This window comes from Ischnura elegans, chromosome 8, assembly GCF_921293095.1.
Source record: "Ischnura elegans chromosome 8, ioIscEleg1.1, whole genome shotgun sequence".
Lineage (NCBI taxonomy): Eukaryota > Metazoa > Arthropoda > Insecta > Odonata > Coenagrionidae > Ischnura > Ischnura elegans.
Window position 1 is genome coordinate 71201202 of NC_060253.1, and position 27993 is coordinate 71229194.

Consider the following 27993-nt stretch of genomic DNA (forward strand, 5'->3'; position numbering starts at 1 on the left):
GGAAATTCCTCAGCTACCTACATGAAACCATAAGACGCGTCTGTAATATACTTTTGACATAAAAGAGGATCTCCAACGCTCGAAAAAATTCCGCGCACAAATTTTAATTCCGCGCTCAATTATTTAACACTAGGAGGACGGGAGTTCCGCGCTACCTAGAAGGACGGCTAGGGGTCATTTGACCCCTAAAGTGTATTTTCGAATAGAACGCACACATGAGGAAGAGCATTGTGATTGAACACAAATTACCAACTGCCCATCAAAATGACATGGCATTCAAAGATTAGGACGAGCTCAGAAATCTCGCTGCGGCTTAGGGAAATTTAAACAAAACATAGGAATCATTTTAGATGCTACGTATAGTTTGCACATAACTGGGTGATTTAAGGATCTCCAATACTTTGAAAAATATTAGAGGTACAAAACATCTCGAATTTCAGAGATAGAGAAAGATCTTTCGAAAATTTTAATTTTAATTAAAATATAAAATTTTACTGTTATTTATCTTTTCCGATTACGTTTGCAGTAGTAATATATCGCAGGTCGAACACGTGTTTCTTTCATTGACATTCTTCCGTCACTTTCCGAATAACGCACTCTATCAGTCCTTAGAATTCTCGACAAAGCCATTTTAAGCACTCACATCATGCATAAATGGGATAAAGAAACGGTAGAGGTGGATGAGGAGAAACTTGAGATTTAAACAAAATCGCCGGGAAAGGCGAATTTGTTTGAAAGAAAGTTCTTGATTAAAAAAAAAGAGTCGTGAATTTGCGCCTCAACAATCAAGGTTCCTAACCACAAGAGGAATGGTGAAATGGGGAAATGAAGCAGCTCCTCTGAGGGAATAAAGATCGTTTCAGGATTTTTTTCTGGTGGAAATATGATATACCCATGATAAAATATAAGCAACAAATGGATTTCCACAATTCAAAATATATAACTCCACTACCGACCATGGTTTCGACACACTGTGCCATTTTCAAGGTTTGCACTGAATACTTCTATTCCTTGAAAATGATATACGTGTCGAAACCATGATCAATAGTAGATTTATGAATTACAGTGAGGAAATTATCAAGTATTGTTCATATTTTTTCTTCTGAGGGAGAAGCTGTTCTTCACTTCAAACTAGTTACATTCATTTCCTGCAAATTAATTCACATATTTCCTAAGTTTCCGATATTTCATCAAACAGCTTAGTTGGAAAAATATATACGAGCTTGAAGATGATGGTATCCAAGGGTACTGTACGAAAGTATTACCGCATATAACCGTAGAGTAAGTATGCATGATTTTTTTCTCCACCCCGGCTGTAACTTTCTACATGAGAACTATTGCAGGGATTTGAAGATATGCAGGAAAATCAAGTCACCTGGTATCACAGTAAGACCATAGATTCTCTTCACAAGGTGAAAGTACTACCTAAAAGAAGCATAATTTGTTTTATAAAATTATCTTCTCTAATTTCCTGCATAATTTTCATATTTCTTTCCCCAGTTCGTCTCTTTTACTATTTCAATAATACATACGTTAATTAATTGCTCTTTGTCAATCCTTTCATGATCATCTGCATTTTAATTAACTAAGAGCATGACTTTATGCTTTCCCGGCGAATAATGTGGGTAAACTTGTGGGTGAATATTCAGCCCTGATGATGAGTGCCGAGACGGTACTTGAAACGTTGGCCGTTATAAAAACATTAACCCGGTGGGAATCCCGAGAAAAGTTTACCCACAACCAAGAGTATGCTAGACTCCCGTAGAGATAACACAATGAATCGCATGTGAAGAAACCATAAATGTTGGACTAGAAAACTAAAAAAATGTAACGACGATAAGCCTTTCGGGAGGAATAAACAGTCATTTTCATCAAATATAATAATTTATTTAAATGGCATTCATATTTTATGCTGAAATTCTTACTATTTTATATGTACATTAAAATATAATTTAATTGTAGCACGTTGGAAATAATAAACACCATACATTAGCACGTGCGATACAAATTAGACATTATGACTGCGAAATTTTCATTTGATAATAACTATTTTTTAACTTTAAAGGCTTCTTATAACAATTCTTTCCTTATTGTCTTCTCCATAACACTGGGTTCCTTCTCTATGAGTGCTCAGACTGTCTTCCGCAAGGTCTTCTCTCGTCAAAGAAGGGACAGTCGACCGAAGCCATGGCTTTTGTTCTCACTCCCCTTTGTGTCGTCTATACTTAGGTGTATCTTAGCTAATTGCCTCCAAAGAGGTCTAGTTCAGGGTCCCAAAGGCTCCACTACCCAGAACCTTTGGGCCAACTTAATTATAAGAACTTCACAAAACAAGAATGAAAGTCTTCTCATTTGGGATATGCCTTGTTTTCCTTCTATTTAACTGTTTCTCCTTCATTTATATTTTAACAAAAAAACGACTGTATATGCCTTCTAGAGGGCTATTTTTCCATTTTAAGACCAGTCTTTCCCAAAAGTCAATTAAATAATCGTAAATAGCAATGAGAAAACGATGCTTATCCTTCGATGCTTCCAAAGAATAAAAGACTCGTCTTAGTATAGTAAATAATCATCATGGAGTAGTGTAGTCATACTACTCAAAATATACGAAATGAACACGTAATAGCAACCTCTTCAATACGATGTTTGTACGTTGAAACAAGAAGAAGACTAGAAATACCTACAAGAGAAAAATTTTGAAGTCAGTAATCCATTACAAAATGCACATGACTATGGTACTATAGATGTGCCGCTTTGAAAAGAACCTGCGCGAAAATTTACTACGCGGCTGAGCTCTACAATAGAGCTATCTCCACATTTCGGGTTGAGGAAATGGTAACATGTCTATTAGACAGTTCAAACCTCGGAGGAAATATACAGAAGAGATCTCATAGTCTTCTGGCATGGTAATTAGAATGTAATAGCAATAACGGATATTATGTGATTGATATAATGGGTATAATTGGATGGTTACAACGACAGCACTTGTTTTTATGCCGTTCACATCGATTGATATTTTTCCATCATTTCATTAAAAACTCAAGAAGGAGGAATGTACGCATTTAAATAAAATTTAATAAAATACGTAAATATTTACTTAGCTAACTATTTTCATTTTCCATGCTATTACTGGCCACGAGCACATCCATTATGCACGCCCGTTCCTGTTAAAATGTTCGAGAAGACTCTACCTTATGAATAACCGCAGATAAAGCAAGCGCATTCAGACGTAACCCAAGATGAGCAAGGAAATCACATCAAATAATATTTTGGACTTGGAAGGAATCACAGAATGCTCTCATGAAAGCAAATAAAGACTATTTAAGTATTCATGTTCTTTTCAATGATTCTAGGAGGAACTCGCGGCCCATCTTGAGGCAAGCCATTTGGTAGAGAGGCCCTGAAGCCTTCATGAGAATAATTCTAACGAAAATCGTAAGTTCATACTTCACGAATCGCTGCAAAAAACGGTGATACAAATTTTTCTGCCGCATTAGCCATTAAATACATCTCCGAAACAGCTGCTTTTGAATAAAAATTGAAATGTATCAGGGCACAAAAAATTTCTCGAAATACGATAAGCTAGCAACTTTCCGCAAAATGCCGGCCCCTTATAGAGAATATGTTGACCTGCCAAATGGGATGATAATTCACTTTTTCAAAACCTGGAAAAGGAAACGACAGAACCACGAAATCCAATGCCTGGGCACAAAAATAATGATGTGGTCACATTTTTTTCGGAATAGGCTTATTCTTCCTTCAGTTCATCATTATCACCTCTCCAACTCTTGGACACGTACGGGAAGGCTTTAACCCTCCTGTCACCAGAGGTACGACGGACATAGGTCCTGAGACCTTTCACGTCCGAGACATCGAACTTTTTACGAGGGCATCACCCTACAAGGGGCAAAACCATAACTTTCACTACGCCTTCTAGAGTTAACAGGGGAGCTGCGGACACTTAGGAACGCCAGGCTAGCGGGATAAAGTGGACTACGAGAAAAAAAACAGAGGTGTGACGGCTTGCGTCCGCTTTCCGCAATTTTTTTTTCTTTCGGTGTCCTCCTAGCTTGATAAAGAAACCAGAGAATAAAAGCGCGGTGGAAACTTTCGTCCTTGGCAACAAATGAGCTCCCCTTACCCATGTAGCGATAAATGTTGCACTGGTCGTAAACAGTAGAGGCAGGAAGAAGACAATGAGCAGCAGGTGAGGATGACGAGACGTCGTTATCCAAGGTGAAGCGGAAAGACGACATGGTCATAAAAGCGTAAATTGGGGAGCGAATGACATCTCGCATTATTTTCTCCCTAGAAGATTGCGCTTGACGTCTTCTCCGCATTCGCTCTAACGACAAAACGGCTAGATTTACCCAAATATTGCAAATTTTCCACTTCCCAAGAAGATTAACAGACGCTCAATGACCTTCACCCTTGACAATCGAAGAGGGTATTTCAACTCCCCGTGTTATTACTAGCTAAGCCTTGTTATTTGGTTGCATATTGGCCCAATGGTATATGAAAGGAATATTGTTCGTCATCTTTGTTATACACTCGAAATAATTTTAAATAGAAATAAATTTTATTTGAAATTGCAGAAATATTATTTTTTAACTTCTGGGGTGGTTGCACTTGTACAAACATAATACGAATTTTTGCATCATTACTCGCTATTTTTTCTGTCTGTGTAGCCTAATCTGTGTAGTTATCTAAATAAAAAAAGCAATAAAGTTCTTAAAGCTCTTCTAAATACTTACGGAAGCGACAAAAAATACCCTCGCATTATCTATGCTGAAAATATGCATGCTTTATGTATCCGCACATAAAATAAGTAAAAATCAAATTACCATTCAGTGGGCAGCATTAAGTGAAATATTCTCTTTTGACTAGCATGCCGAAAAGGATTCGAAAGTACTACAAACCATATTTTTTTTTCAGACAAATATTTCTCGGGTTTGCATCCAGGTTAAAGCTTTTATGTAAGCCGACGTTTCGGTAGACGACTTGTCTCCCATCCTCAAGGCTGTGTTACTCTATCGAAGTTCAATTTCACACAATTAAAAGTATTTGTATCGTAAGAGTTTGAGTTCGCTGACAAGTTATTATGATTTATTTATTTTTTTAATGATATTTTATATTGATAATACTTGCGGAATTTATGAATGAAATATTAATAATATATCTTGGATATAATTATTCCTTTATAAAGCTTCCGAGTTTGAAAAAAATAGTGGTAGTTGAATTACCTCATTGGACTAAATTAGAAGTAAAATAGCATGGATAAGGATAGGTTTGAAAGCTAAAAATAATGAAAATAGAACAAATTTACGCCAATTTAAATTCTTCTGTCGCACCAAGATAATCAAAGGTAATCAAGCTGAATGAAATGCATTTACCGCTTTACAAATCAACGCTAATGCAGGTAAATATTTGCAATATATCTAGTATACAGTTAGATAAAGATAGCTCACATTCTAATCCATTCACTATAACATAATGATTACATTACTTTAATTGACGACCCCATAGTAAGATATTATAGCACATTCCAAGTATTCACCGCTGAAGTAGGAAGATAGAATTATATGTGTTAAAGGACGCACCACAGAAATTACACCTCAGTTAATTTGATATTTAGCAGAAAAAAGTAGGGCAATTTCACAGCAATGGATCTAAAATATTCGCAAAAATAAACTATGGCCTGAAATAATTCTCATTCATAAATATTTGGTTTAGATCTCAGAAGGAAAATTACATCTTAATTAAATCCGTAAAGATCCGTAAAACACTGCTTCCACGTATGAAACTACACTAGAGTATATTACACTAGAGTACATACACGACAGTATATTAAGCGTACACAAAGGCTTTCTCGTAAAGGAATTAAATCCACCAATCGAGAGCAATAGTTTCTACATTTACTCTACCTTCGGAACAAATTAGCACTCTCTTTCCCGAACAAAAACACCGTCGGAGATAAAATAAACTCCGGCAATGGCTTTCGTAGCTAGGAAGATAGAGAAACAGCAATTTATGGAGTGTTACACACGTAAAAAAATAGGGCAATGGAAGCACATCTACGGTGTTTCCGAGCAGAGGCTGTACGGATGCACCACGAAGATTTTCACGGTAGGAATCCTAATGTAACGACGCTTATTCACGCGGTTTAATGATGTATCTGCACCTTCCGAATCCCTTTCGAAAAATGAAAACGAAAAATGGGAGGATATATACGGAAATTTAGATGAAAAGCGTACATTTTCATGCGCGCGTTGACTTCTCTCAGAATTAAAAATAGAACTTCGGAGATTTACGTGGACTACAAATAACATCATAGCTCCGCTCAATGTTTTAATTCTAAACATTTTCAGCTTTCTTTATATTTCCACACGCTGTATAAAACAATGTAATGGTTCATAAAATACACGCCAGAAGTTTTCACCTCATTCACCTTGATATCAAGCAAAAAAATGAGATCCATTTCATAGCAATTGATTCCAAATTTTTTGCAAAATTGAAATATTCTAATAAACTTCAGCACATATCACTCACTACTCCCACTATTTTTTTCGTTATAAGGATTTGCAGCTGCTTTCTTAAATATTTTTCACACGATGAACCGATATATTTAATTTATTTTTTTTATTATTTAACTCAGTAGATCTCACGAACAACTGTATCCATTTCAGAAGTATATTCAAGTTTGATGCAGATAATAGAAATACAACTGTGTTAAATATTATGGGATGCAAATCAGTACGTTTTCCTCATGAGAGACCTTGAAATGGCACAAAAGATCGCTTCAAGGGAATGTGTATGTGTTTTACGGCAAGTACGAGAAACCGGCAACACAGCGCAAGAAAGGTTGAAAGTATGATAAAATTAAACAATTACAGGTATATTTTTGTGTGAAAAATGTCTTTATTGCACAACTACACAGGCACTTTACTCAGTCCTTTCTAAACTATATTTGTGGCAACGTTTCAGAATCCAACAACGGTTGGAACATATTTGCAGAGCTTAAATCACCTTGCACACAAAAAATATATCCATCTTTTGTAATTTTGTATTGCAAAGGATTCCCGGCTTCCTCGTCCTCCCTATATTTCCCTTATGTCTATTATATATGTCATATTTCATATATTCTATAGTGATAACTGCCATTAAAAACAAATATTTACTCCCTTCCATTAAAAAAGCTTAATTGAATCAATATCAGCTAATGAGGCAAATTATTACTAGGTGTTTCTTCTTTCTGCCTTAGCTAGCAATAAATCAGTCAATATATACGATAAGCTTTTGGAAAGAAACACGAGATATGCAATGGTGTTTTTAAGGTATTTATCATAAGACTACTACATAATTTGCGTTATAAGCATCGCACTTCTGTCACCTCTCCTAGGTACTTACGTATGGAATGACTTATGCAACAAATAACACCATGTATCCGTACCATATTTCACAGAATTACGAAGATTCATCAATCATCATTCGTATGCTTCTTTTGGTACTCATTTATAGGAGTCCCTTTCAACAAATTTGGCTCACAATAATAGTCTCGTTCGAGTACTTCCTTCAAATACCAACTCCATATTTTTGCTTTCCATGATTTTTCATCGTGGTATTGCCTTTTACCGGAGTAATTTTATGTATTTCACAATCATTTCCATTATCTTGACATGGAATTCTCTTATCCGTCCGAGACTTTGTGTTTGTAATTCGTTTCCAATTTCAATTAGCTGCTGTCTGTCACCGTTTTTTAAATACACTGTCTAAGACATCGTACGCTCACTCCGGCACGGCGTCCGCTGTATTGCCACTGCCCTACCCAGCTAATCCCAGAGAAAAAAAATATAACTTAATTTTTCCCGTTTCCGTGGCTTTTAAAAAGGCATACTTCCACACATCGTAATACTTTCTCAAGAAATATCAATTATGCATTTCGCGAAGCGCCGCGCCGCTGGCGGTAGAACACGTGGAGTTGGTCTTTTCTTAGAGGAAAGCAGAGAGTTGACGAGTTTGCCGCAGATCAATTTACCAACCCCTCCAAACTTCGCAAAAGCTCGGCTACACGTGGCGAAGCAATTGTTGGCCTCTACTAATGAGGATTTCGCATGCGTGATATTATCCTCCGGAGACGCGATCGCTCACGAATTGCAATTTTAAAAGGCTCTCCACGCCAACCATAAAACTCGGTCATCGATTAAAAACATCGCAGTTCTGTGACTCCAGGTATTTGAATATTTTTTTTTACTTATGATTCACTTACTAAGGCACTCCCAGAACCCAGTCAAAAATACTTGAGCTGAAATTTCTGGGTTCCGATACATCACCTAATCTCTAATGTGACTGGCGTAACAATAAAATTGACCTCAATTTACCGGCGTGGCTCTAGAGGGGGAGACGTTGGTCGTGCCCCGGTTTTTGAGGTAAAAGACTTTACACCAGTAGAGGCTTACCACTGGCGACCTGAATTCTTTCCAAATTCTATTCCGCGAGCTGCTGCTCGTGCAACCTTAATCTCAGTATAAATTCTTCCTTTCCACCTTTATCTCTATCGCTTGTAAAAAAAGTCACACACATTTTCCTTCAGAAATGTGTTGCACTATAATAATTAGCAATAATTTGGTTGTTATTCTTCGTTGAATCTGTGGCGCATATTCATCTTGGTAGTGAAAATGTTTTGGGCTAAGTCACCGCGTCAATGTTCGGGTAGCACCAACGTTCCCCGACCGATGCTGGTCGCTTCACGAAGAAAATCTCTTTCTTTATAATACTTATAACTTTGTGTTGAAGCTTGTAGGTAAAGAACGCGAAGATCTCTAGGTATTATCGAGGTGGAGATTCCCTTGATAAAGCGACCAGCATCGGTGGGGAAACGTTAGGGCCACCCAAACGTGGACGTGGTGACATAGCCCAAAAAGTTGTTAACTAGCAATAATGCGGTTGTTCACTCAGACCTAGATCTGCAATTCATTAAAAAAGTATCAAACATAAAAAGATCCATGGACATGGTTACGGAGCAACTAAGTCTGTCAGCAGTGACGCACTTGACATCACCTCATGGCGCAATCAACTTTCCTGCCAAAAGGTTAAGGCCGTTGATGATCACCGCGAATACCTCATGAAATAGGTGACGGATCGAAAAACGTTCAATTCAGGTCTCCATATTCTTGAACCCCATCAGAAACGACAATGATAAAAGTATAGTGAACTCGTAACTATATTTCTTTAATGCAATGCAGTGAATGGTGCCAATTAGGACTCTGCATGTTAAAATAGGACAATGCACTCGCGCGCAATTCCACAGAGGAAAAATCATTGTCTTTGACCGCCAATCAAACCCGGGTCTCTCGATTTCCGGCCAAGTGCTTTAAGCTGTTAGGCTACAGAGGCCTAAATCCCCTCTGTGGAACTCTTGTAGAAAGCACTAGGTCCGAAATCGACGGATTATAGTTAATTATTATTATTTATATTATTATTATAACCATATTTATCATTTATGTATTTATTTATTTATCAGAATGCTTGTTTTCATTTGAAAATTTAAACTGTTGTATAAACATTAATTCTTGTATTTACATACTTATAAAATGAATAAATGAGTAAATTATTATCATTGATTACTACAATATATAATCTATATTCATTTATTATTATTAATGTAAAAATTATTGACTTCACATATTTCATTTAAAGATATACTTAACTGTACAATTTTATAAAATGACAATAGGACATATCTCAGAAATTTTTTATATATTGTTAAATTTTAAATTTGGTGACTATATTTTGATTATATGTTACAAATGACTACTTTTTTACACTTACGTTAAACTATTTTTTGAATATATAACTATCAAATGTATTATTCATTTAAACAATTATCATTGTATCCTGACTGTATGTGACTATTTATTTGATTGCATGTTACAAATGGCTATTTTTTACACTTATGTAAAATTATTGTTTGAAAATGTAACTGTCAAATGTATTATTGATTTAAACAATTACCATTGTATCCTTTTAATGAACTATTTTATTATTATCATCATTGTTGTTGTTAATATTATTATTTTTATTATTACTATGCATGATTTTTGTAATTCGGTGTAATTTCACTCAGTTGTGCTTTGTGGATGACTCCGTAAAGTTATCACTATGTCTAGTCCCAGTATACTATAATCATTCAATTCAACGTTTGATCCATCAGCTTTATGCTGGTGAATCAAATGGTAATTTTCTGCCGGTGAATTAAACAGTGGATCAATCCAAAGTTTCGTTAGTGACCGCAGCCAGTTGCGATATCCTGCTATTATAGAGATTTAATTGTTTCAGCTCGGTTTGATCCTCTTTTTCATGCACACAATAACTGCTTAATACTTCAGTAACCTATTCAGGAACCTCAGTGCCCTATTCAGCAGCTATATCATCCAGTCATATCACCCATATGTTTTCTGGCACCATGACCACTTCACCGAAACCTGCTCAAAATACCATTCATACGATGTAAATATTTGCGTTGAAGGGTAAAATCTGCGTAAAAAATCGGGTTCACAGTGATTATAACGTACTAACGCTATGAAGGAACTTAAGACAAAAATAATTGAACGATATTTTTCAGCTAATTCTGTACAAATTCAACGATTTCAAGCTCCAAGTAAACTATTACCAATAAGGAATGAAGAAACGAGAATTCAATATTGAACTGGAGCACTAGAATTATTGATAATCTCAAAGCTACTCAAACATGGAGAAATTTAGGGAATGTATTACGAGAGATATATTTCTCGTAAGAATTTTCGTTGGCGATTAGCTCTTGGATCTTTAAAGCTCCTTGTTCTCTCCAAGATTGTGGAAATATCTTGCTAAAAGGAAAGGCTTTACTACATTTATAATTCCATAGCTTAATCAAAAATATTACAAATGACTGAACAATGGCTTTAGAGTGGAAGTAGCTAAGGATAAGCAATAACGGTTGCTCTACTTAGCTGAAGGAAAGGAGTTCATGAGGATGCAAATGTAATTTGCGTAACCAGCTCGGAGTGCAGGTAACGTCCTTAGAGACCCATAATACTCCTTGTTTGGCAATAAAATTTCCCAATCTTCCTCTTCAGCATGAAAATAAGGGGTAAATGTAATCAATTTTACCTCATAGAAACAGTGATACAGGAGAATACCAAGACCATTTCGCTTTCTTTAACGAGAAGCTTAACTACTCAGCTTTAAGTCTTATTAATTCTCATTTGATCCAAATATCAGGTGTTTCTGTGATAGCTGCACATTTTCTGTTATTTTTCTCGAAATCATAGGGCAGAGTTCCAAAGATTGGATTGTCGAAGCTACCCTCTTTGCTCCCATATCAGCTTACCTTATCATATGTACATTTATTTTTCATTTTGTAATAAGAGGCCGGAAATATTGAACATTGACAAGGAAATTATGCATAATATTAAACCTGGAATCTTATAAATATTGGACCTTCGTGAAATGAAGGCTGAAAACAATGGGCAGGGACTATATCCCGTGTGAGCCTTTAAAGAGAACCTAGAATATATTGCTAAGTCTGCTTCGTGGATTTCTAAAAAGCCTTCAATAGAGTGAACTGAGAAAAGTTGGTGGAAAATTGTAAGACAATAGGCGTAAATTGGAGGAATGGACGCCTCATGCATAATCTTTACATGGTCCATACTGCGCAAGTGAGGGTAGTAGATCGAGAATATGGGTGGGGAAACATAAGCCGAGGAGTGACTCAAGGATGTCCACCAATGCCGTTGCTTTTTAACGTGTAAGTTTTTTTACGGTGCCGTTGCTTTTTTTAACGGTGGTAAGATAGGCGTAGGATGAGTGGCACATTTTAGTAAAAAAAAGGGAAGAAAAATGAACATCCTGAAAATTTTCCTGGAAGCCAAGGAAAATGTGCCTATTTTTTCTAAGCATTTTTAGAATTTGAAGATTATGGGGGTAAAGTAATTATTTTTACACTACTTTTTGAAATTTTGAGCCTGTAAGTTAAGTGAGAGTTCATTAACGTTGTTTCTCAGTGCTAAGTTACTTTCTTAAATATAAATGGTGAACGGTGCCGATTGAGACTACATTAAAGAGTAGACCAAGCTTGAAGCTTAGCGATAGTGAAAAGGCAATGGTGCTGAAAATAATATTTAATGCATCACCTACATCCAAGGCTGCAATTTATGCATTATGGATCATTAGCAGCCTAAATATGGCTTTAAGATGGGCATGTAAAAAGGTCATTCGGCGTCTAATTGGTTCAAATAAATTCTTTAGCTATATAACCATATTTTACTGCTTCAGAACAGACGGTTCAATCCTATAAAAGTTCTACATTGGAAGGGGGAGAGGGAACTTCAAACAAAAAATAGCACTCAGCTAGCCACGATATAATTCCAGTGGATATAAATAAACAGCTTCTTGGTAGATCCACTACACACCGACGTGCCACCTGAAAGGGCCCTGATACACTGTGTAACTTCGAGCCGAGCTCCATTTTTCTGGGGGCAAAAGTCTCAACAAAAACCTGTCCCTCCTGCATTGGCGGGGAAATACTTCTGCTTCTTCAGCAGTCAGGATATATCAGAACCGCCTTATGAGTTGACTGAGATAGTTGTTTATCGAACTCTTTATTAAATTGAGCCAGCCACAATTTTATGACTGCAGCGTATTACTCTCTATGAATTAATCTCGACAAGAGAACATCATCTTCCCTTAAACTTTTTCACGACGTAAAACCGATATCGTCTGAAGTTGAATACATAATCGAGTCTAATTTTACCCAAATAAAATTATCTGCTTTTAGAAAAAAGATACGTTTACCTCACAGAAACTGTTTAAAATTATTTCTCCAAAAGGAAGCTTTAAGAATAACGGAAATGCCGGAAAGATTGCATATAAATTTAAATCATTTTCAAGGGTAACAATCAGCACCTAACAAACAAATAACAAGAACACTAAGCTTATAGAGTAAAAATGTTTACCTTACCTCTTTCTCTTGTGTTAAACCAGATTCTCAAAACGTCTCCAACCAAGAATCCGGTGCAGTATTTCCTGCAAACAAATAAAAAATGCAATATTATCCAAAGGCCATTCGACTTTTCAAAAGTAAAATTTACTAAATGGATTGATCTCTGCACTTCTCCAGGGTTTTCTTCCGCGTCAGATTGTTGGTTGACAACAGTTTCGCTGGCAGGATAGCCAGCGAAACTGTTGTCAACCAACAATCTGACGCGGAAGAAAACCCTGGAGAAATGCAGAGATCAAACCATCGCCGCGGAAACCTACGCTTTTACTAAATGGACTACAATAATAGCCACTGAATACGAGAAAATTATTCAACGGAGAAATATAAAAAAAACTGTGAAAATTTTAAAGAAGTATTTCATCAATCCTCGAATTACATTTCATAAATGTTAAAATAGCGATATCATCCGTCTCATGGTAAGTTCTTCCTATAAACGGGTCACTGTAAATAATTTAACTTGCAGAGAAAGGCAGCCTAAAATAATAGCATATAATACGCAGGAAATATGTAAGAATTAACACTTTTCCGGCGAACAACATGTAAAAACTCTTCCCGGGATACCGCGCGGCGCTCGCATATAATCTTACCCGCGCGGTATCCCGAGAAGAGTTTTCACACGCAGGAGATAGTATATATTTTATATAAGTATAATAGTTCTATGTATCTACTGACTTATACTAAAAGATTGCTATGTTTGATATACTCTTTAGCCATGAAATAGGATAGAAAATATGATTGGTATTTACTTCAGAAAGTAAAATTTTAGAGTGAAATATTTTTTCACTTCTTCCTAGCTGGAAAATAGGATGTAACTGTAAGGGATATAATGCTCAAATGGTATATTGCGGTTTAAATAACCTTCTACAATAAGAAAAAAATGGGCTTGAATGGATTCCAATCCTATTATGGAGAATTAACTTCACAGACTCTTGGATGATAAGAAAAAAACTTCATTATTACTGCTGCATTATTACTTTTTGAGTAGTCTCAAAATGCCAGTGTGAAAAATAAACTTTTTGAATCCTTTGCTCTTGTAAAAGTAAATCTCAGAACAATATTAGAGCATCATCATCGATGATAATGGCGAATAGCATTGAAATCGAGAATAAAATTAAAATGGTGAAGAAAGTTACCAGATTATTCATCCAGTAAATGGCAAAAATTAAAAAAAAAGTCCCTATTTGTCTTTGAATGACGTTGATTAGTATCTTGAAGTATAGGTCTTCAGGAAATAAAATGCAACTTTTTCCAATTTTTTATATACATCCAAAAACACATTCATCAGCATTTTTGCAAATAATTGGATTCGTTTGTACAGAATATATAAGACAAAACATTCAAAAACCATTATTTTAACATTTCTTGCAAACAAATTCATTTCATTGCTAAAGAAGCGATGAAGGTGTATAAATATATGGAATTTTTTGGCCAAAATTTGAATTTAAATTCTTCAAGACCAATACCCCAAGATATTGAATCAATATTATACATAGAGGTGAAAGGAAAGAAAAAACTCAATTAATGGAATATATGCACTGAATAGTAGAGGCCTTCACGTTGTAGAAATCCATCTTACTGATTTGTGAATGAAAAACTTTGCTGTTTCTACAATTTGGAACTTTATTTTCCTGACTAGTTTCGATACACTGTATCATATTCATAGGACTAGCAGTACAAGTAGCGTTGCTGTGGGTTATATACCAAAAAGGGGGGAGCAAAGAGTGGAAGGGGTGGGGAGGGGAAAGGGGTGGAGAGGAGATGTCTGTAGAGCGCTACATTGTTGCACTTCGCGTAGGAGGGGGGGGGAGAGGAAAGGGAACGTACTTAGGGAAGGTGGCGTGGGTTAGCGTCATGGGGATTATTTATTGGGGAATGGAATATACCTTTGATAAACGCCATCGTATTACGATGAAAGCTGTTAGAAATAGAAAAAGGGATAATGTCACGGGGCTAACGGGACGGCATGCTTTTTTCCAAGCACGGAAAGTGGATGCACGGGAGTCCGATGCCCTATCAATCATTCATGAAACAACGGTGACGGTGAAAAAAAAGGAACGCATCCAGTGCTCTCCATTTCGTCTCATGTCTTTGCAAACGGAGCGCGCACTCAATCATTGAGTGGGTCAAAGAGGATTGGGCAAAAACGCACCGCGCGATAAATGCTCCGCGCTTTGAAAATCGATGCTTTACAACGTGACATCGTGAATTATCAACGATAGCGCGGTTTACTCCTAGAGGAGCGACTATCACACGCGTTCGTACATTCCAGATTACAATCAATCGCAGGTTATCTGGAGCTTTGGTTGGCAGGAAGTAAAAAATTAATTCCTACTACCAAAGTATCGCAATCTAGGTAGGCTGAGACATTAAATGAAAGAGGCCATGTGAGATTGCTGTAGGCTACCTGATGAGATTCATATATCGCAAACTTACCCTTTAAAAAATGCTAAATAAATTACCTACAGTGAAAACTGTCAGAAATAGAGAACGGTATAATGTCGCACGGATAACGGGACGGCATACTTAAGGTAAAAAAAAATTAAATTTTTTCTAATGGTTTCAGAGTGGTATCATCTAAAAAGGATACAATGAATATTTAAAAATTTCCTATTATATACCATACTCTTCACTTATAATATTAAATCTTCAATTTAATGATCAATTTAATTCAATTCCATTACTCTAATTAGTAACAGATATAATCACAAATGATAAACCATCACAAGAGTAAAGACTGACACAGCCTGAATGCATGGTAAGAAAAGAAGGCTTGGTCCATTAAACTAAGTAGTTTAAAACAACAAACAATTGAATAAAACTGAGTAAACAACTATAAGGCAGTAAAAAGTATTATTGTATAAAATAGTATTTTTAGTAAAAGTATTTTCGATAAAGGTACTATTTTCTAGTAAGTAATTATAATACCCTGCATTTTTTCATAAAACATTTGCTAAAGAAATGTAGAGGGTAATTTTCCAGCTTAAGGGTCTATAAAGAGTCATAATCTTTAATAACTGCAAGAGTCAATGGCACTGTGAAGTACTCTACTGGCTTCGATGGAATAGAGAACCGACCATCACAAGCGTCCGCGTATTCTAGATCACAATCAATTTCAGATTATCTGGAGTTTAGCTTTGCATAATAAAAGTAATAATTCCTTCCGCCAACGTTTTGCAAAATTGAGTACTTAACCGAGGCCATTAACTCAGTGCCATTAACTCTTGCAGTCATTAGAGATGATGACTCTTTACAGGCCCTAAAGCTGGAAAATTAGCCTCTATATTTATTTAATGAATATTTTATGAAAAAAGCGGGTTTTGGAACGGATACGTTTACAAAACATAAGAAACACATTGGAAAATGAACCAATATGACTCAGCCAATTAACTCGAAGGTTAGTTTGGATTAGTGACGATAGAGCTTACCCCCTACTGAGTCACAGACGTGAGAATTTCACTCGTTCGGGGTAGAGGCCCAGTTACTTTTTCCACGCTACCTAGCACTTAGTGGACCTGATGCCAGGGTTTAGAAAGGTTATCCATGTTTTGAACTCGGAGCCTTTCGATCACTGGCCAAATGTTCTGTCCAAGAGTCCACAAATTGCCACCCTTGCATTGTAAGCATAAACGTAAAAAAATCTATACCCGATGATGAGGGCAGATACTTAGAAAATATTCATAGGGGAATTTAAAAATTAATTGTCCGCTAAATAATCCATCCAATTTTTTATAATATTCACCGAACAAATATTATACAATAACGATGAGCAACAAAGCTATATTCTTGTCTCACTATCACATTTTGCATAGTGCAACTTCTGCTATAAACATTGATTTAAGATAAAACCAGGATTTTATTGCCACTTTATACTAAAGACCACGTTTATCTTCAGCCGAAGAAACAATAAATTTACTTTCATTACGGCTAAAATAGATCCTGTCTGATGTGAAAGAAGTGTCAGCAAGTTTGAGAAGCAGTGTCACCGTAGCAATAGCTACCGTAGAGCGCTAAAACTCTTAACGCCGATGCATAAACTTGCAACTGGACTTCCTTGGAGCAGGAGAATTTCACTGCCTAACTTATCTCGCGTCGCGGGGGCTTAGAAGATGAAACTCTGGAGAAGATGCGACGGTGGGCAGTATAAGAAGACGCAATCGTCTGTTTTGTGACTCCACAGATGTAACACCCAGGTATCCGCCAAGCAATTTTTCGCAACTCCTTTCCTTGAAGAACTGGTGTCCGTCATGAAAACGTGGAAAAGCCTCTTCTATCCACACCTAGCAGGCAGGACATGCATCCATTACTAGATTAAAGTACAAATTTACAGTGATCACCACTGGAAGTTACGCCGCAATCCTTTTAATACGGCATAATTGAATATGAGAAACATCATTTTGAAATAGATTGGGCAATGCGGCTTTCTCCGCCTGCAACTAGAATTAATCATCTTGCCTACCTTTATACTATCAAAATTAGATCTGACAAGAACTCTTTTGCGTTTAATTGGTTTCAATATGTACAAACAACCAAGCCCCGGGCTACGGAAATCTCCCAGAGGGGAACCGAAGAGAGGTCTTTGCCCTGCTGCAGCCGAGGCTGGCATGATAATTGAAGTATGATGAAGCTGCTTCAAAGAAATTATATTAGAGGTTCATACAAATAGTGTTACATAAGCAACAGTTTTAGACAAAAATTCTCTTGTACTAACAAAACTACAACATCACATTCCTTGATTTACATCGAAATTTATCAATGTTATCAAATTCACTTAATCAGCGAAAGTCCCCTGTTCTGCGATCTATTCCCCAGCTATAAGGTGGATAGGCATTTCAAAACATCTACTAGGGAACATCAAACCAATATTAAAACACAAGTGATTCTCTAACTTCTGTTCACATCATGAGAAGGATGATTCTAATTACAAATATATTTTAAATTCCACTTTTTTTCTCCTCAAACCTTGACACACTGAATTCCACAGCAAGTTTCCAGGATTAATTAGTCCCAGCTGTATACATCCATTTTTTCCGAAATTTAATGATTGACACGGGAATTAAATGTGGTCAAAAATTTCGCGGCGTTGTAAAACATTGAAGTCAAAGAATTCAACCAGTCATCGCTTTTCCTTATCATAAAGAGAGAATGGTGTTTAAGTAGTAGCTTTCCTCTTTCTATTCTCACAGGCTGTGTGGACAAAATCGGAAGATTATTCATCACTGAACGTATACGGAGGTGTGGAAAACGTTGTAACTGAACCATATCGTTCGTGCGTATCTGCGTAGTTATTCCTCTGCGGATCATTCACCTAATTTGAGCCAAACTCATTTTATTATTTGATTACATTTATTAATTAGCTCCCGTTCCATCAAAGATTGGCTTATCAGTAAAGCGATTGATTAACGGTCACTTAAGGGCTCATTGAATAGTCCATACCTAATATTTTCCAGCAGTATTGTCTAAGCACACCTTGTTATTAAAGGAATGATTTGATGCATTATTTTTCTCCATAATTAAATGCCACTTTTCTAGCGAGAAATTATATACGCTTATTTGTGGAAGTGCTTGACGAAATTTCTTTAGTTTATTGACTTCTACTAGCATTCTGTAAATCATATTTGACGTTCAAATACAATTTTCATCGGGTCTCACCGTTATCAACCAAATTTTTTAAATAACTCAGTCATAGTATTGAAACGGTGGCTTCCGCGGTGATTAAATCGATATTTTTTCGGGGTAGTGTCGCTTTGACTCATTTTGGTGGACAAAAAATAATAATTACAGGATAATTGAAGATGAGAAAAATAATTTTGAAATGGCTTAGGCAGTGAGGTTTCCCCTTCCTGCAGCTAAGATTAATCAGCTTGGATACCTTTATACTATCTAAATTAGATATGAAAAGACCTCCATTAAATTTGTTTCGAAATGTACGAATAACCAAGCCCTAAACTAGGGAAAATTTCACTTAGACGGGAGTTGAACCCACGTTCTCACCCACGTGACTCATTTTGGTCCACTTAAACGAGTCCCAAAACCCAAGTTAACCCAAAAGCAAATATTTATCCACCCAAAATTTTCTGCTAGCTAAATAACGAATGATGACAGGTGGTATTGCTACCATTTCTCCGATCGTTGCAACAACCTTTCATGGAATATTAGGCTCGAAAGATCTCGACGTTGACCTATTGACTAGCTAAAGCATTGGAAGGATACAGCGGTGAGACGCGTCACGTAGAACACGGTTTTGGCTTTAGCAGGCGCCGCTGCTCCGCTCAACCTTTTTACGGCTTTTTCCGGGGCATTCTCGTACTATCGCTGATCTTTTATCTCCGCGGCGCAAATTTTTCCGTACTTGAGTAGCTTCCGCTGTTATACCGAATGCAACCTCCGTTACGTAAATGCACCAATTTTTTAAACTATCCTTCGTGAGCTAGAAGAGTGCCCAATGAGGGTGATATGTCAGCGTATGTTGATGTTTTCGCTCAATATTTATTAGATGAGGAATGGTTTGGTACTTTCAGGTGCCTCCTGTTTGTAGGGACTTGAGATTGATAATATAAAGACGTAATTTAATGAATGCAATTCACATTTTTCATATTTTCTAATCATTTTTCGAACCTTGTTCCTCATTTTCTCAGACTTTTATTGTCACTGAAAAATATGCTAAATTCCATATCACAGTTTCATACGGAGAATAGTACTAATCAAAACAAAGCATCCTACGTCTTACGCCTTCAAAATTTCAGCCAGCATTGATGATGTCAATTGCATTATGGTCAAGAAAATCTCTTTCATTAAATTTATATTAAATACTCATTCTTGCATATACTCTTCATATTGAATGCCTAATATTGCATAAAAATGTGAAGAATACACGCTCACAGCAGAAGTCGTCCAGTGTAATAAATCACCGATTCCTCAATGGTATGCTTATAATCATAAAATTAAAATCAAGTAGTATCAGTGTAGCCCATTGAAAGAGCAAAGGCGCAAATTACCTATATAAGCACATTAACTATATACCACATTAGCTAAGCAAATTTAAATGAATAGAACTGCATAAAGTCGTACTCACTAGTGGCAAGATAAGGTTTTGGGATTTGGAAAGAATGGGGTAGAAGCAAGGCCAGCTCACTCAGGTTTGCGAAGACATCTCTTACGTCACTGATCACACTTTTTTTACAATCCGAATCTTAAAAAAAGTGTAGGAAGAAGATTTTAGGAAGGATAAGGACTGGATTCGGACTAATTCGCTTCACACTGACGTAACTTCCTGAGTGGTCACACAGTACCCCTTTTTTCCTTTGCACTTTTCTATTATCGGTCGTTTTTTATCAGTTTTACTATCGTGAAGCACGAAATTAATTATGAGTGAAAAAATTAAGGTATGGATCAAGTCCAGAACCTCAATTTTTAATCTTTATAACCTGTATAAGCGAATTTCAATAAAATGAAAGTTCGTACTTTCTATTGGGCAAGATAAGGTACTGAGTTTAAGAAGAAATTCGATAGAAGTAAGTCAAAGAAATAAATCAATGTGCAATATATAACGCTCACCCACCTAGCTGAACTGCCTGGGGAATACATTTCCCCAATGGTCTCAAGCAGGCACGTACCTACCCAGGTTTGCGAAGAAATCTCTTACATCACTGATCACACTTTTTTTACAAACCGAATCTTAGGAAGAGAGGTAAAAAAGAAGATTTTACGAAAGGACCATGTTGGATTCGGAATGATTCGCTCTACCCTGACGTCACTTCTCCAGTGGTCACACATTGTCCCGTTTTTTTCCCTTTGCACTACTATCTTCGGCCGTTTTTCTCACTCCTTCCACGTCAAATATCCAAGTCCTTTTCTTGCGTTCCTCCTCTCTGCAATATCCTTCGTCTAAGACCTCTCTTTTTTCCTTTCTTCTGCCTTAACGCTTCCACGAATCTTCATCCTTTAAATACGTTTCCATTTTCGTAGCCTCTTCTCCGTCTCACACACTCTAGGGCCTCGTATCCATAGCAACGCTTCTCTTCCCGTCTCGCAACGTCTCCCTCCAGTCCCAGGACATTTCCTTTCTCCACCTTCTTTAAGACTTCGCGTGCTCTCTTTCCATTCCATTCTCAGGGGCCATTCACAGCCGGGGGCATCTAAATACTTTTTCCGTTCCATTCTTAAATACTCCCAGGTCTTCTGTGCAACCATGTTCAAGGTAAACCATTTGACAAGGCTTACTCCAAGACTGCACGATCTTAAACAAAGTAAACAAAAACTATCAAATGAATTCTTTTCTGGTTTCCAACTTGGTAAGGGCCAATGTGGTGGTTGGCTGACGTTTCTTCGGGAGCAATCCCAACATCCTCAGGGCTAATGATGAAGATGTCACTATTTTTCCTCAATTGTCTATCTTTATTAACTATATTTGCGAATTTAATTGAATTCCATAAAGTCGTACCCTCTAGTGGGCAAATATAATATACCCTCTATATCAATACCCTACCCTTACAATATGTAATATACCATGCAATATACCCTCCTCCTTCACCTAGTTGGTTCGTGATTGGTGCGAGTTTTCCCTTTTTATGGTCGGGCTCAAAGTGAAAGAAATGCGGGAAAATCCATCCCAAAGCGCACCAATCACTGACCACATAGGTGAAGGAGGAGAGCATATATACCGGAAAAATAGATTATATCAACGTAGTTTATCTTTGGCATGTTGATATTTCATAGTTTATCGTGCCGTGGTGGCCTGACGGTGGTTTTACAGGTTTCCCGCCGTCCATAGGGTGAATGCCGGGCCAATACCACTCCCGAACCAGTGTTCCATCCCAGCAATGCTGAAGAGGCGAATGCCTAAGCAGCTCCACGAGATGATATGATATTGTTGCATTGTTGCTGTGTTAACTTTGTATATTTTATTGTCTCGTGGAAATAAGCATTGTTGAACTGAACTGATGTCGGCTACATGAGCCCTGAAGATGTAGGGAAAGTCTCCTAACGAAACGAAGGCCAACATCACGAAGTTCTTCGCGGTTGGAATCCCGAAAGCAGTTAATTCAAGTTATTCACCGGGAAAAGCTTAGATTCTTCAAAGGCTAAGTTCAGCAGTTTCAGGCGTTATATGGTGGAAGTTTTTCATATTTTAATAAAAGATGGTAGCACTATTCAACAATATTATAATGCGAACGACGCGTTACGAAGGGTCTTGCACCAGAGGATGGCTAATTGAGCCGAAACGTATTAGAATATTATGGGAAAGTGCTACCAGCTTCTATTTAAATATCTTCAAAAGCTATTGAAAATAATAAACATTTCAAAATCGACGTGAAAAACTAAAATTAATTTTTTTCTAAGAGCGCAGTTCATTTTGATGGTGGCTGGTTCTTTTCTGTTTGCCGATTATTTTATTTTCCTGATGAGCTCTGTTTTCCGGGTACTATAGCCGTGTTCGTCTGTTGCGATTGACGACAGTTTGGAAAGCTATCCTGCTTTCATCTGCAGATCGATGGTGAGAAGTCAGCGAAATAACGAGCTTCTCACCTTCGACCTGAAGATGAAATCAGGTTGGCTTTCGAAATTGTCGTCACTCACTACAGAGGAACAGGGCTGGAGTACCCGAAAAATTGTAATCATTATTGCTATCATCAAAATTGCCCGGAATCCTAAGCAGAAATTCATTTTTTCCAATGCTGGTAAAAGAAATGTTTTCCTAGCATACCACTGAAGTATTAAAATTTTAGATTTGAGATACACAATTGGTCACAGTATTTGTGGAAAGTTGCGCTGTACTTAACTAATAATGATCCAAATGTACTTCAAGCTTATTTCAGCTGCTATGAACTGCCAGAGGGTATTGTCAAGCTCAAATTCCCCATAATTTACCAAGACGAGATGTTTAGAACGAGGTTATCTTTAATAGGAAGCAATAAATGTGAAATAATTTTTGGTGTTTTCCCGGCGAACAATTGCAGTGAAGTTTAATCGGGTTTCGCAACGGGTCAGGTCCTCCATTTCTCCATCCAACGTTTCGACAGACAACTCGCCCATCGTCATCAGGGATTCAGGAATCCAATACCAAATCCTCAAAGCCTCGGGGTATATATACAGAATTCTGTGGGTGAGGGCGGTTCAGCGTCCCCTGATTGGCTACCAGTCCCCTCATTTTTTAAGAGGTGGTCCCATATATGGCTTAAATTATTACCACAGGCTCTGTTGATATTATTGATGTTTTTTTCCAAATCCTCAATTCAATTTTTAAAAATTGAATTGAATTGAGGATTTGGTATTGGATTCCTCAATCCCTGATGACGATGGGAGAGTTGTCCGTCGAAACGTTGGAAGGAGAAATGGAGGACCTGTCCCGGTGCGAAACCCGAGAAAACTTCACTTGCATTAAATGTGAAATACCGCAAAAGAGAGAATGATTTACCAGTATCCGCTAACTCCAGATCGATTAAATAGTGATCAAGGTGAACCATTCCTTCATGCAGCGTAATGTTTCATTTCAGCGCACATAAAAATTACAAGCGCAATTTTAGCGCTCACATAGGCTAGGACCATAGTTACTTCTAAAATCGCCTTAGAAATAAGAAACCACAGCTACCAAACGGATTGCAATCGTAGAAATTCAAAGAGAGAACAGCATTTCTCATGGATTACACTAACCACCCTTTCTCGACAACGTATCAGTGCAATGTTATCAACTCGACCTTTGCGTCGAAATACAAGTGATCTCTGTTTTCAACGATGCCTATTGCCTATATAAGACGTGAAAGATAATTCGCAGCCAAGCAATTTGAGTGGTATCCGGGCTGCCCACACTCGAAATGTGTTGACAATTCTCATCCATCCCAAAGCCGTATAGTTCCATAAATACACTTCTAACTCCGTAAATTTAAAAAAAAATACACTTTTCACTCCCAAAATTTTATGCCGAATTTTATAACTATCATTCCTTATTTGCCATGTAGGCTTAGTTTCAGTTATTACTTATTCTTCTTAGGTGTTTGTCTCCAAAATCATAATCCCAATATTTGTAAAATTAAAACTTAAGGGCTCGGGAGGCAGTCTTTCATGCTACGCGATTTCGAAAATATTTCGGATCTGAGACCTTAACCGGCGACTTTCCCTTTCAGGGTAAAGATCCCGAAAAAAGGCATTATTCGTTCTATCCCATTGTTCAGTCCCAAACGGACGGCTAACAACCCTCAACTTGGAGGCATTAAAACCAAACATGAAAGCTGTAGTCCCATTTACGCGACTCAAACATCCTTCAGCGTCCCATCTATCTGATGTGAAATAATCTTGTATATTATGATAGCAATGCATTGAGTAAAAATTGTATTTCTAATGCAATATGCACAGACAAGTCATAAATTTCAGCTCCGGAAATATAACACCATAATATTTAATAATTAAGGCAAATTCGAAAAATATAATTGGAATCATCAATTTACAAAAGCATGTATGACAGTCAGGGTTCATTAAAAAATAATATAAGACCAAACCATCCGTTTTGGTTGTATGAGGTCTGCTAGGGGTTGACAACCCCTTGAAAACAACTACAGACACGACCAACCCTCGCTTCACAATGAAATCTTGTTTTATATATCGAAAATGTACGAATAAAATCTTAACTAATCCGCAGCCTTAGAATTTAATCATCGAAACTCAACACGAAATTTGACGTCGCAAAGGAGAGAATGAGAGAATATATAGGCTCATCTGTTTACCAAAACACAAGAAAATTCCTAGCCGCATTCCTCGCTTACAGCCAGAGCAAATAAGGAAGGAGGTAGAAGACAAGGGGTAAATCCCCAGCGTCCCGAAAGAGAGAGAAAAAAAAGGTCCTCGGATGAGAAAGAAAGCTGAGAAAAAAGTGAGAAGCAGGTGGTAGGGTTGGAAAAGAAAGGGGGAATGGCACGCGGGCGCATGACAATAAGCTAGGAAAGCGCCCCTCTCCGAAACAAAAACTGAGCCGGAGAAAACAAACCAGCGTGAGTGTGTGAGGGAAGGAAGATTGGATGAAAAGAGTCTCCGGAATAAATAATAAAATTTACGCGCAAGAGAAAGTTGGGAGGCGGAAGGTAAATTTGAGAGAGAAAGGAAGAAAAAATGAGAAAAATTGAAAAACTGAGGGTCGAGGTTATTATCATTCGGGGTTGTAACGAAATGCCTGATGTCAAATTCCCAGACTTTCCCATACGTATGAGGGGGTAAGAATTCAAGGGGCACAAGTGATTTTTTTTTTAAACAAGGGTAGGTACAGAAATTAGGCAAAGAAAACAAAACGAGACCAAATAGATATTTATAGCTAATAGGTCAGTAACGACCAACCTAGCTATCTTAACTGATTATGTTATGAATTCCATGGATAGCGGTTCTCAGGTGGATGCAGTCTACCTAGACTTTAAAAAAGCCTTTGATACTGTACAACATAACATATTGCTAAGCAAACTGAAAAGTATTGGCATTGCAGGCTCTTTGTTAACTCTTTTGAGTTCATTTCTAAATGAAAGAAAACAATACGTAGTGCATCGAAACGTGGTGTCTGACAAGTACTCTGTTGTGTCTGGTGTGCCTCAAGGCTCGAACCTGGGTCCACTTCTGTTTTTGATATTTGTTAATGACTTGCCACAATGTATCCATCATTCAAGATGTCTAATGTTTGCAGATGATGTTAAAATATATAGAAGGGTGAACAACTTACAACATTGTCTCCAGATACAGTCAGATTTAAACAGTCTGGTCACCTGGTCTCATGAAAATGGTTTATTTTTTAATGTTGATAAGTGTATTGTTTTATCTTTTTCACGGAGAAAAAATGTAATCAAATGCAATTACCATATGGAAGAATCCAAATTGAATAGGACTAACGAATGGAAGGATCTAGGGGTCACCTTTGATAGCAAAATGTATTTCACCACACATATATTGAATATTAGCATAACTGCATGTAAACTTTTGGGCTTTATACACCGTATGTCAAAATATTTTGACTCTGAGATGGTACTTAAGACATTGTATTACTCTTATGTAAGAAGTAAGTTGGAATATGGGTCAGTTATTTGGAATCCCTATTTAAAGAAACATATTGTACTGCTAGAGCAAGTTCAAAAGAGATTTTTAAGATTTCTATATTTTGTATTATATCATGTGTATCCGCTTTTCGAGAATTATGTCTGTTATAGTGATTTGTTAAGAGTATTTGGTCTCCATACCCTGCAAAATAGAAGAACCATAAACGACCTGCTATTTCTGCATGATGTCATTAATAAGGGTCAATGTTATGAATTGCTTAAGGAAATAAAAATAATAGTACCAAATGTTAATAGCCGGTTCAAAAGAACATTTTACATATCTAAGGTTAAAACAAATTATTGTTCCAATACGCCAATACGAAGGATCTGTGTACTATATAACAAAACCTTCAATGATTTAGACCTGTATCAAAAGAAAAACTGCTTTTTAAAAGATGTTAAGAATATGTTTCGCGACTGTGATAGTATTTAGTTAATATTTTTACCATTTGTTATCATGATTGTTACTTTTTTTGTGGCTGTGACCAATTTATTTTCTATTTTTTGTAGTTATAATCATGTATTGTTCGCCCTATAATTATGTACATGTTGGGCGAACATTAAACATAATAAATAAATAAATAAATAAATAAATAAATAAATAAATTTAGTAGTGCATTTGATTTTCCTTTCGATGTCAGCACAGAGAAGAGAAGGAGATATGGAGGACCCGACCCGGTGCCTGACCCGAGAAAACTTTACTGAAATTGTTCACCGGGGAAAAATCAAAATTTATATCACAGAGAAGGGACTCACTCATGTCACTTCGCCACCAAGTTTTTTTTTTATTTCTTCTATCAATTTCTGTACTTATTTCTGTATTATGCCGGCCTCGGTGGCGGCGGGGTAACGTTCTCGCCTGCCAAACAATAGGTCGCGGGTTCGAGTCCCGCCTGGGTAGGTTTCCCCGGTCAAGGGCATGGTCGTTTGTGTACGTTTACTTGTTAAATTTGTTGAACACCCCGGTGTAAAATGGTCAATCAGAGCTTTATCCGGTGGTTTGAGAATAAAATAAAATAAAAATTATCTATGCTTACAAAATATATCACTTTTACCTCTTGGCTTCTCGCCCCCTCATATATCTACACTACGTTTGACTTTTTCACGCTCTCCTTTGGATCTTCAAATAATATTTATTAAGTCAATGAAATACATAATTATTATCAACTTAAATTCAAACCGATTCTGAAATTCAACCGATTCAGGTTCGGTACAGTGGGAGTTATTCATATTGAAATAAATGTACTTCCAATTTTACACAATTATTTTCATGCGTAGGACGTGTTTTGGCTGAAAGAGCCATAATATGGTACCAGACTCTCTGGTTCTAGAGCTATCATCTGGTCTTGTATTCCATACGATGGCTCTGTGAGCCAAAGCGCGTCACACGCATTGAAATAGTTGTGGAAAAGTGTAACTTTATGTTATTTCAATATATTTAATTTTTAAAAGAATTTATTTGCAATGAGAACATAGAAAAAAATAGCTCATAAACTTCACATTTCGTCGTGGCTCGTATTACGGTCAAATTGGCAAACGTTGGCAAACGTGGCAAAGGTGAGCTTAGGGCTAAAAAGTTAGCTCCAAGAATATGTTAAAGATAAGAAAACATAACAATTGTAGAGGAGTGGAGCACAAAAAAATTCTGAGAAATGCGTAGTTATTATAATCTTAATATTCCTAAACCAGAGACTTAAAATGTTTTGCTTCGTACTTCTAGATATTTGAAATCAAACTTCGCGTTAAGTACGCAAGCTAAGCCAACCAATACCGCTGTGTGGCGGTTCTTTTGATCCATTATTTATAACGCCAATTATCTCTCTTTTCCAAAGACGGGATTTCCTCAACTATTCCCTAATTTCCGTTACCAGTAGTAACCCTAACATTGGAGCG

General features: G+C 36.9%; 1 protein-coding gene across 5 annotated transcripts in view; it reads right to left on the reverse strand.

Annotated features, from left to right (window-relative positions):
- The window catches only part of LOC124163718 (calcitonin gene-related peptide type 1 receptor-like), a 510985-nt gene that overhangs the window by 327778 nt on the left and 155214 nt on the right, over positions 1-27993 (reverse strand). For all 5 annotated transcript variants that reach the window (XM_046540792.1, XM_046540791.1, XM_046540787.1 and 2 more), the window contains exon 3: positions 12998-13062. The gene's annotated coding sequence lies outside the window, so the exon portion shown is untranslated. The remainder of the gene's footprint in view (positions 1-12997; positions 13063-27993) is intronic.